Consider the following 11620-nt stretch of genomic DNA (forward strand, 5'->3'; position numbering starts at 1 on the left):
GACTCTGAATAGAATAAATGTACATAAAAAATCAATACGCAATGTAAAGGGAATTAACTTCTATTAGCCGTGTTTATATGAATAATAAAGTAATAAAATGAATGTGGTCGTTTACTAATTTGTTGTTTGCAAATTATTCGAATATGATTGGTAACTATTCAAATATATAAGTTAATTACTATTCACTTATGTGTTAATTAATGTTCAGTTGTAGGTTAATGCAGGTATTTTAATTTCAACTGGCTTCAAACAAAGGTGTTTTATAAAACTAGAATGAAAAACAAGCTAACGTCCATATGGTACTAGTTGCTTATATACATGATTAGCTCAGATTCTTAACACGACTCTACCATGTTCCGCACATTTCGTATATCTAATTAAATATTTTTTCCGTAGAAATGCGCATAAAAAATTAACAATGATGTAGAAAAAGTTTTCTACTTTTTTTTTGTGCGACTATATATAACCTACTATTAAGAGTTAAACATAGTAAGTATCATACCTATTATTTTTAACTATGTTATGATAAATTGTATTCTTAATAATTCGGTACTTTCATTATTATTGTAAAATATCGTGATCCATTACATTGGCAATGTTCTGTAAGTAGTTGTTTATACAGCTAGGTCACCTTGCCTGATATGAAGGGTTAATTCCCCTCGTGTTTTGTATATATGTGTATACTTATTATTAAAATTAATGTAATAAATAAATGTGTTGTACAGTTCTATTACTTTGTACCTATTTTTGATCTAGAGAGTTTTAATAAATATTCGTCAAACAGAAGTTATTAAAAATGAATTAATTTGGTTTAAAAACATTTAAATTGCTAATCCTCAAAATGCTTAAATACAATTTGATCATTGACATATGGTATAAATCCGTCTGCCCGGATACATGCATCTATCTTTTCTATTTCTACCACCAAGCAGCTTGGAAGCTATTTCAACTTGAAAATATAGATGTATGACTATAACATTTCCATTATAGTAGGTACTAAATTGTATAAATTTCATGAATACGTACCAGTATTCATGTCGGGTAATGCCTTACCATGGTTCAGTAGGTAGTGTATGTACTTGTTCGTCATTCAATAATCATCACCCATTTATTAATAAGTATATTAATAAATGGGTGACGATTATTGAATGACGAACAAGTAAAAGTACATATGAATTGGACTTTCATATTAAAATTACTGCCCATAGTGCCGCCGTCTGGTTCTCTAAGCTCTCTACAAAGATAGAAAAGTTATTCGCAGTTCATATAGCATACGGAGAGAATATGTGACAGATATACATAAATCATTGCGATGGTTGCAATTAACTTGGGAAGTACGTACACAGTCGACATCTTTTCCCAAGTAAGCTTATGCTTGAATGCCTACCGCACAAACCTACGTTTCTATTATTTATTTATGTCACTTACTTAATTAAAACAACGTACCTAAATTACTTACGAGGTAACTACATGCTTTTAACATTACATCGGGGTTTTCGGTGTAATTATTCAGATGGGACAGGTTGCCAATTAAATAGCATTGTAAATATAAATAGACAAACAATAGGCATTTAATTACGTTAAAAGCTTGCGATGTGTATGTTTATGGGACATGTCTAGACATTACAAGTAGGTACTAGTTATACACAAGGCTATGAAAAAAATAATATGAACTCAAATATTAGAACTGAATAGGGATGAGTGTTTCATCTGTTACGTTTTTTACCAAAAATAAATTCTTGAAAGTACTTTTGTATATATATATATAAACGTCTACGATAATAGTATACTCTGACGGAGCCCTAGCTGAGGATGATAGAATGATCTCGGATGAATGAAGTATCAGATTGGAGCGAATTCATCAGGAACTTTTATTACAATAATTTCCAGACAGCGGCGACCGGCGTGGAAGTCGGTCTTAGTCAGGGTTTATTATTTGTATTAATTGTATCTGAAATATACCAAAATAAATATTATAAGAGAAATAATTTTATATTAGTAATTATTGCTATAAGTACCTATTTATTGAGAGCGAAAATAGTCCCAAAATTACCAATAATTATGTAGTACCAAATACATAACTAGGTACGGTATATAAAATGAAACATTAACTAGCATCAAAAGAAGATTTTGATGTGGGAATTAATTAGTATGATATACATATGTACATCAATATTATCATTCCCACAAATCATTTTAAAATTTCCTCAACCTCACCTAATAAGCATCTACTAATTAAGGATCTATTCAACCAAGAACCAGAAGTTTCTTTTGACCTTTACAAAGTTGTACACCCACATAGAATAATCAACTTGTTACAAAGGTAAGGAAAAGGTAATAATATGGCACACAAAATTACACATATTTACACATTAACAGGCAATTAGGTGTCATTTATTAAGGGAACATCTGTGTTATTCGTAATTACAAATCATGATATATCTCTTTGGAGACAGGCGGGGGTAGTTGTTAATCACATACGGATTAAATAACACGAACATTAGGTACTATATAGAGATTTGATCTGATCTCTTAAGAAGAGCCGTACTCAAGCAGGGATCAACATTCTCGCACTCTGCACAATTTATAGTTCAACTGTAACTTTAATTTAGAAACTAGGACAATCTGACCAAATCCAAGAATTTCAACTTCCAATATGTGAATCTTTACTTTTAAATCTATCATAACTTTATATACTGTATTTATATCTCCACAATTTCCATATTCTATATCAATTTATAATTTTTACTTGTTTTACATTTTAACATAAAATAATAACTATTATGATCTCGGATGCAGTATAACTATTATTAATATTATATTAATCTATTTTTTAGTAATGGTTTATATTTCTGAATTCTAATTACCTTACGAGGTAGACACATTTTTATATTACATGCTTTAAGAATATCAAATAGACTGTAAAAATTCCAATTTAAGCAAACATAAGTGACTTTAATATTATATGATTATATGTTATGTTAGAGTTGAAGGCATAGGCAGAAGTGACAGCAAATATATTATTTATCAACTTTAGGTAGAAAGATAAGGCAGTAAAGTTACTGGGTACTGATATTACTAACTCAATATTTTAAATAAACTGCCTTTTAAACATATTAATTAGAACCCTTTACACCTGCAGTATAATATATACCAACAAGTTTACTTCTACAATTAAAATAAAGCATATACTTTACCTATAAGTATTATACATACATACATATCTAAAATATCATTTTTTTCTTACTGGATTACGTACTTAATATGCAAAAGTTACTTCTCAAACAGAAAATATATATAATATATGTAAATCTTTGATATCAATGAAATCAGTATGATAATGTATCTAACTGACCGCATATTAAATATAGAAATAATCTTTATTGATTTAAATTTTGAATCAATCGTTGGAATAGTCATATAATTTTTTTTTCTACCAATCATTCGGTAAAGTAGAAATCGTCCCGTCTATAATCTTAGTAATATTAGAGACATCACAAAAATCAAAGTGATATCTGTAGTACATCAAATATATAGTTTGCCTTTCCTAAGGAATAAGGTGTTATGTTTCCGAATCCTGTATTCTATTCTATTTTTCCTCAATGGCAAGTGGGCGTTTCTTTTAGAGTGTTATATACTAGTGTCATATAGCAGTGACATGTAGGAGATAGAAAATAACATGTAACATCACAGTCACAGCCCGTTCAAATCAGAACACACCTCGGTCACAGGTACTCTACACAGACGACTTTGTAACAAGTCCCTTTGTACTAAAACGTCTTGTAGACAATATTACGTATACGAGTGTATGTAATATGCCAACCATATTTACTCAAATAGACATTTATAGTGATGCCGCGACGTGACGTAGCCACTCTCTATTCAATAAACTCAAATCTTAAGGAAAGTATTGTAGGAGGAACACGATTCTTTGTATTGAAAACGTTTGTAGTTTTCCTTATTACAAACGTGGAGAATATTTCGGATATGTGGAGGTAAATTACGGTAAACTACATATATTTCATATACGAGTTTATTCATATATTTGACGGCCTTGGTGTCTAGCGGTTTAACATACCGCCTTACTACAGATCCTCGCAGGTTTGATTTCTCGCACGGTACAAACATTTGTATCCACGAGTATGATTGTTTATGTTGGTCTGGGTATTTTCTATGTAGGTATAATATGTATCTATTTACGAAAATATATATATCTATGTATTAGTATCAGTAATCTAGTACCCATAACACTAACTTTAGATAGCTTAACTTGGGTCTAGATGACGTTGTGTGAATTGTCCTGAGAATATTATTATTTATGAATAAACGAAGTAGAATAAAGAAGAGTATATTCAGATATGACGACCGATAGAGAGAAAACGCCGACGGGAACGGGAAGAGCGCCGACCCCAAATAATGGGATAAAGGCAAGGCAATGATGATGATGATGATATTCTGAAAAAAACTATTAATCGTTTTATTTTCATATTGTCTACGTATGAGAATACCAATTTAATTAATCCTAAGAGTGTAAATGACTTTGCTAAAATAAAACATTAAAGTATTTTATAATTATAACTCGATGTTAACCGCTGAAATAGGTGAGACAGCAGTGGGCACATAGAAGAATTTGTGTCCATCTCTGGTAATCAGTGTGCACGTAGACAACTTTATACAAAGTATATCTCTGGTAAACATATCAATAATAATTTAATGCAAACAAACGCAATGCGAACAAACTTATACAGTTTTGCATACAAGTACTTTGTTATACCTACATTTAACTTGAAATTCATAAGTATATTAAAACTAGTATTTCAGAAATTTAAACATTTTCATATAAAATACCGTGGTAAAGTTTTGAGCTTAACAACAAACTCGCTGGACGATCGGAAACAAAACTAGGGATCAATTAAGGACTACAATAAATATATTATTTAAAAAAAAATAGAAACTGGATTGACAAAAGTAACAAAACAATATTGATTCAATTGCATCGAATTGGGAAAATAAGGGAGCTAGGTAAGTCAATATGAATTTATTGGAGAACAACAATAAACTCACTTTGAAGCTTGACTTAATTTGTTGAGTCAGCATGCAAAATTGCGTGAAGAAATTCCAAATGAGATTGACTATTGTTGATATAAAAATGTATCTTTACAGAACTTAGACTTTAAGCCCACAATTTACGTTCTTAGTGCAGTTGTTACAATTTCTAATATTACGAAACTTCTGCAAATATTTACCTGTAATTAGTTATTTCACAATAATGTTTTATTATATTTTGTCACTGTCTAAATCAAACGCTGAAAATAACTGCCTGAAAATAAATAAAATGTTACGCTTCTATGAACTTCTAAAATAGAGACAAGGTATTTGTAATAAAACAAAAACAAAACTGAAATATTTAAATGAAATTCATTCGATTAACAAACTATTTCCCATTTAGAAAACCCTGTTATGATCTGTAGAGTGGCGCGAGCGTTGACCCAGGAATTTATTTTCACTTTATGTAGTTTTCGAACATCCCCAATATTTGTTGTTATCGACTATATATGATAGGTTATAGATACAATAAACAATGTTATAGTATCTACCATTAACGCGTCGATATTCCCATAACCACCGAATATAAACCGAACGGGATTTATATAAATACCTACTGTGGTATACTCGTATTTATAGTCAAATAGCAGTCTATCTATATTAGGAACTCATATGAGACCGAATACCGTGCGATATGGTTTTGAGTATTTCCGTTTATAAAAACTTAAAGCGGAATATTCGAAATAGATAATGTGAATTGCAGGAAAAACAACTATCGCCAAAAGACATAATCATGATTTTCAATAATCTTATTCAATGTCTTTTGTTTTATAATCGTATCATTCTTGGAAGAAGTCTCTTCAAATTGAAATACAAATAAGTACCTACATAGAAATTAATACAAATTTAACTCGAAGAAAATAATTTTATATTTAGAAACCCTACTTTTTAAGAGATTTGACATGAAGTTAATATATGTGTGCTGTTATTTAGGCAGTTGACAATTTACGCAACAAAAAAGGTTATAAATGTAAAAAAACATATTAAAATATATTGAACAATTGTCTAGATCTTAACACCAGCTCTGCTTAGCTTTGGAATAGATGGCATTGTGTGAATTGTCCAGAATTATTATTTGTTTATTTTATCTTTGTATTGAAATTATTAAACTAAATGAAACTATGCAGTATTATTTTTTAAATATGTTCTTTAAAAAATTACAGCTATTGTTATACAAGGAAGAACATTTAAAAGTATTATTTTTTACTGACTTTGAACAATCTTTTAATTATAGTCCTGTCTATATTTTACGGGCAAAATAAAAGAAAGAAAGAAACTGCCTTGACCAATTTAATACCCATTAAACCGCTTTTCCCCATAGAATAGTTAATTTATAATGAGAACGGACGAGCTAATTAATGATAATATGATTAGGGTAAGTTTATCGTTATATAAAAGGTTTAATTTAAAAATATCGATACATTGTGAACGGGAATATAAATTTAAATAAAACGATAAATTTAATAAATAACAAATATATTCACGATTATGATTATTTAAATTGCTTTAAGAATGGTTGTCAATAACACAGTGTTTTTGTTATGATTTTGCCCTACATACATACATATATACTATTTCATTTCATTGTGTTTGAACTAATTTTTAAGGAAAATACTGAATTATGTAGTAGTATTTACAAAATAATATGTACTGAAGTATGAAATTGTATAAAAATATTTATAATATGTTATTATCATGGAAATTACTAAAGATCACTGACTGATTTTGAACCTGGAAATCTTCTTACCGCTGGAAGAAAACGCTACAACTTACCTATTCGGTTGTGGTTTTTATAAGAGCAAAGTTTTTCGCCAGTCGGAGAGTATTCGAGCGAGAAATCCTATTCCGTGGAGATATCCCTTGTCTTACCTATTTCTCGTGGCTTTAGAATCAATGCTTTAATATAACGAGGTGTACTGTAATAATGTACAATTATTTTATAAATTTATTATAATGCTATACCTATGTTCTACATTTGATTTAACAGCAAATACAGAGTAAACATGGAACATGGAAAGAACTGATCAAAATCCATTAACATTTGAATAAGATACGTAACACAATATATAGTAAAATAGAAATATTAGAAGTCATGTAATAAAAGTATAACAAAATATATTATTAGAAAAGGCTGCAGTATTACTTACAAGAGTTTTCTTGTTTCTTTATTGAAACATGTAAGTATGTTATTTGTAGCCTAAATTATTTTCGAATTCACTAACGCTTATTTTCTTGCCCAGATTATGTCATCTACTAAAACTTTTATAAGCAAATACTACACACCATAAGATAATGCTTCATACATGAAATGTAATTGTGCACGCTCGTACTGTTTGCAACTACACTGCAACATACATTCCCCAATTATAACTCCATAGTCCTCATAGATACTCATATCTATTATGCATGTCTTCGATCCATATTACCTTGTAGATAACGTCACGCAAAATAAAAAGAAATTAAAAAATTTAATATTTCCATGTTATTTCAATTTTAAATAATAACTACATTGTTTTCTATTCTATTCTGTACAAAACATACTAAATAATAAGAATTATTCATTATTTATATAGAAATAAAAGAAATAACGTGATATATAATATTTCTAAATAAATTAAGTTTTTCTATTTACCTATTCTTCTGTACACAAACAAAAATTCAATACAAAGTACCTGCCGCATTCTCTTGTATTGAACCCACATTCCATGTTAATTTTAGAATTAAAATAAACTAATTCAAAATTAGAACTCACTCTGTAAGTGAGGCGTTATTCACTTGGTCATCGAGTGGTATTGTAAATCAAGGTTTATAGTAAATAGTAGTATCTATTTGTCAAACACATGTTATCTGTAGTTGCGCGTGCGTGTTCCCATGTAGGTACTGTATGTAACTATTGACTACTAGGAAATCCCTCCGGAGGAGGCTCGACTGGCACGCTTCAATTACATTCCACATACGTTGGCTGAATCAGCAACAAAGGTACCCCACTACAGTTACCGATGCCATTCAATATAATAAACTATCATAAATTTTCATAAGAATAGAAACAGAATGCTGCTTCATTTATTTGGGTGACTCGTTCATTTTTTATGGACGCAAATAGCATTCATGGGTTACAATAAGCCGTGAAATTTGAGCAATTCATACGCAAGTTATGCTGGATGTCGGAATTTTAAATTGTCTTACAGCGCTGGATAAATGTGATCTGCGGAACAGTAGGTAAGTACTTTCTATACATACATATAGGTGTATCTATGTAAATATGGATAGTTTACTACAACGTATTTAACAAGACCAAATATCATTATTGAAACACTAATAGTGAATTAATTGAATAGTAATAATTGTTAAAAATATGGAGCCAACGTGGAAGAATAGTACTCTATACATATCAACAAAATCCGTTCAATCACAACAAAGTTAAATAACGTAAAATACCATATACAATTTATGTGAAACTACACAAAATTTAGCATAATTGATTTCTTTCTTCCTTTCGCTATTTGGTTCAAAATACTATCTATTCAAATAAACGCAATTATGTAAAATATATTCATAAGTTTACCTATACAATTTTATTTGAACCACTGTTCCTAGTGCGAATATCGTGACGTCATTATTGTGCCTGAATAAAGGCTTGCCAGCTCTCACGTTGGGCCCATAAAACACACCGCAAAGATGAATGCTCTGAATGTCGAGGTTTCACCACGATCGTTGACATTTTAAAATACCCCTACTTACCCTAACATGACTTATGTGGGTTCTATATATAGATATAATATAGTTAGTATATGTTCCATTCCACTTTTAATTACTGGACTGTCGAAGAAAGGAAGATAATATTTCTCGGCCTTTTAAATGACTTGACACATTTAATATTGAATGAGTTCATTAGATTTGTATTACCTAATTAGAGATATGCTAATATATTACAAAAATACCAGATTGACAGAGCTCACATCACGATATCTAAACGCAGTTTTATTGGAGTATTCCGTAGTACAATCATAATGCAATTAGATATATTTATTTTATACTCCAACGTAAGAGTAAATCACATCGATTTCAAATAGTATAATCAAAGTATGCGATAGAAGTGATGCGATGTATGCCGTTATACAACATATATCTCACAAAAATTCAATATTTAAACATATATATTAATATACATTTATTGTATTATATTTAATAACTATATTATCAGTGAAATTAATACAATATTGTAAAAGCCCCCTAAACAATTCACACAGTGCCATCTCGTCCCAAAGAAAATAGAGCTTGTGTTATAGGTACTAGACTGATATAAATTCCCAAACCGACGAATGATTGTTCATATTCATGAATACGAATGTTTGTATAGAACCCGCGAGATGCAAAGCGGTGTTCTAAACCGCTAAGGCACTGAGGCTTTCAATTATAAAAATTAGAAGTGGAATTTTATATATTTTTAGATGAATAGTCCTTACTATCCACAATAATCATTTCGATACGAATAAAGAAATGTGAATTGAAAGAAGAATCGTCTCCGAGCCCGAAAGTAATTGTCCGTACTCATAGCAAACGATTTCAATTGCTTATTGCCTCCCAGGGTTCCATGCAATTTTCTTAATGTTATACTCTGACAACTGAATTTTATGATACGACCCTGAAGTTGTCCATAACAAAGATAATTGAAATAAAAATATAATATGCCTCGCATTACAATCAATATTTATTTTATTGTCTGTATTTACAGACGAAAAACAAAATAGGTCGTTTTAGATTGTATATTTTTTTTATAAGGTATTTAACTTGTTTATATCGGCGATTTTATCATCAAATTCGATAAAAAATCCAGTCATCGTTATATATTTCACTGGAGGTAGACTGTGGAAAGTCTTCTGGGTACCTTAGTCTCACATGTTACAGTCGTCAATTTGCTATCTTACTAAGCGCTGTTTCTGTTATAGGGTGTGATCAGGCACCGAAATTACAAAATAGGAGGCGTGACATCTTAATTCTACATAATCTCTAGAATTACTTTATATAGTTGAAAAATGCATTAAAATAAGTTGCGTAACTTAAAACATATAAGCGAACAGACAGCGGCGACGACTTTGTTTTATATTATGTAAAGATAACAGATGGCGTCGTATATAGAATCTTTATTTGTTGATGTTATCAACTGTTGTTTGGTTATCATCTACAAAGAGATCTGCAAATGTGCACACAAAGTCGCGGGTACAACTACTTTTTTTACAATCTTCTTTAACGAAAAGTAATTATGCAAAACTTTATACATAAGTTATAAGTGATGACTAAGTATATTTAAATTAATTAATTAACATATATGAAACAAGATAAAAGCTACTTTGAAAGTCGCTGCACAGAATACGAATATTTGAAGTAATGAAACGACGTCTACGAAACATTTCATAAGTTGGAATAAAATCGTTAGTACTCAAAACAACTATTAAAATTTTATTTAATTAATCTTTAGAAATATGATAATATCTAATTCGGAGTATTATAAAACTTATAAATATTAATTATATTAATACGTGAAGCGAAAATTTTATACCCTATATTTATTTATATAATTTTATATATTTTAAGTATTCTTTTTGTTATTGCTGATTCAAAGACCTGGTTGTATTTTTTTATTATATTGATATTCGACAACTGTGCGACCACTAGTACCTAATAATCCATATATTCTTTGACTTCGACTTTTTATTAATATTGAGCTAAAATGTGTACATTACATACATGTACACATTTTAGCTCAATATTAATAAAAAGTTAAAATTGTGGTTGTACCTCAATTTTAACTAAATGCCTGAAGCCACCGCCTGAAACCACTATAGCTATATAGCTATAGATAATTCGTTACAAGGAATATAATAATATCAAATTATTATTTGGGCATATTAGCCAGGAGCTATTATTTTTATCAATAACTAGCTACTCGCCCCAGTTTCGCCCTGGTGTAAATTTATTATTATATATATAAACCTTCCTCTTGAATTACTCTATCTACTAAATTGCGAAGTTTTAAAGATTTAAGCATACATAGGGACGGACAGACAGCGACAGCGACATTATTTTATACTATGTAATGAGGAGTCACGACCGCTACTCTCTACAATTAAATATAATAATTATTAGACGAATTAAGAGAATAATAAACAAACCCAGAACTTTCTAATATTTTTTTCATTAATATTGAATGATTATTGCAATTAAGAAAATAATTTACTTAACTAAATTGAAGCTCATACTAATGACGTCTATCACAACATTGTAACAAACTGTTCATCTGTTTTTAAGTCAAATTGGTTCATAAAATTTATGATGAGTGTAATTGATTCTTTATTAATTTAATTTATTTTCTTTCCATGTTATTTTGAATATGAATTTTATTCCAGATATTGCACTACAGAACTGTCAATTTATATTGTTACATAAAAGGCGTAGTTTGAAGAGAGTCTGGTGCTGTCACAACTCTTATAGATACAAACATTACATAATTAAG

This window comes from Achroia grisella, unplaced genomic scaffold (genome assembly GCF_030625045.1).
Source record: "Achroia grisella isolate CSIRO2021 unplaced genomic scaffold, CSIRO_AGI_Agris_v1 utg1573, whole genome shotgun sequence".
Taxonomy (NCBI): Eukaryota; Metazoa; Arthropoda; class Insecta; order Lepidoptera; family Pyralidae; genus Achroia; species Achroia grisella.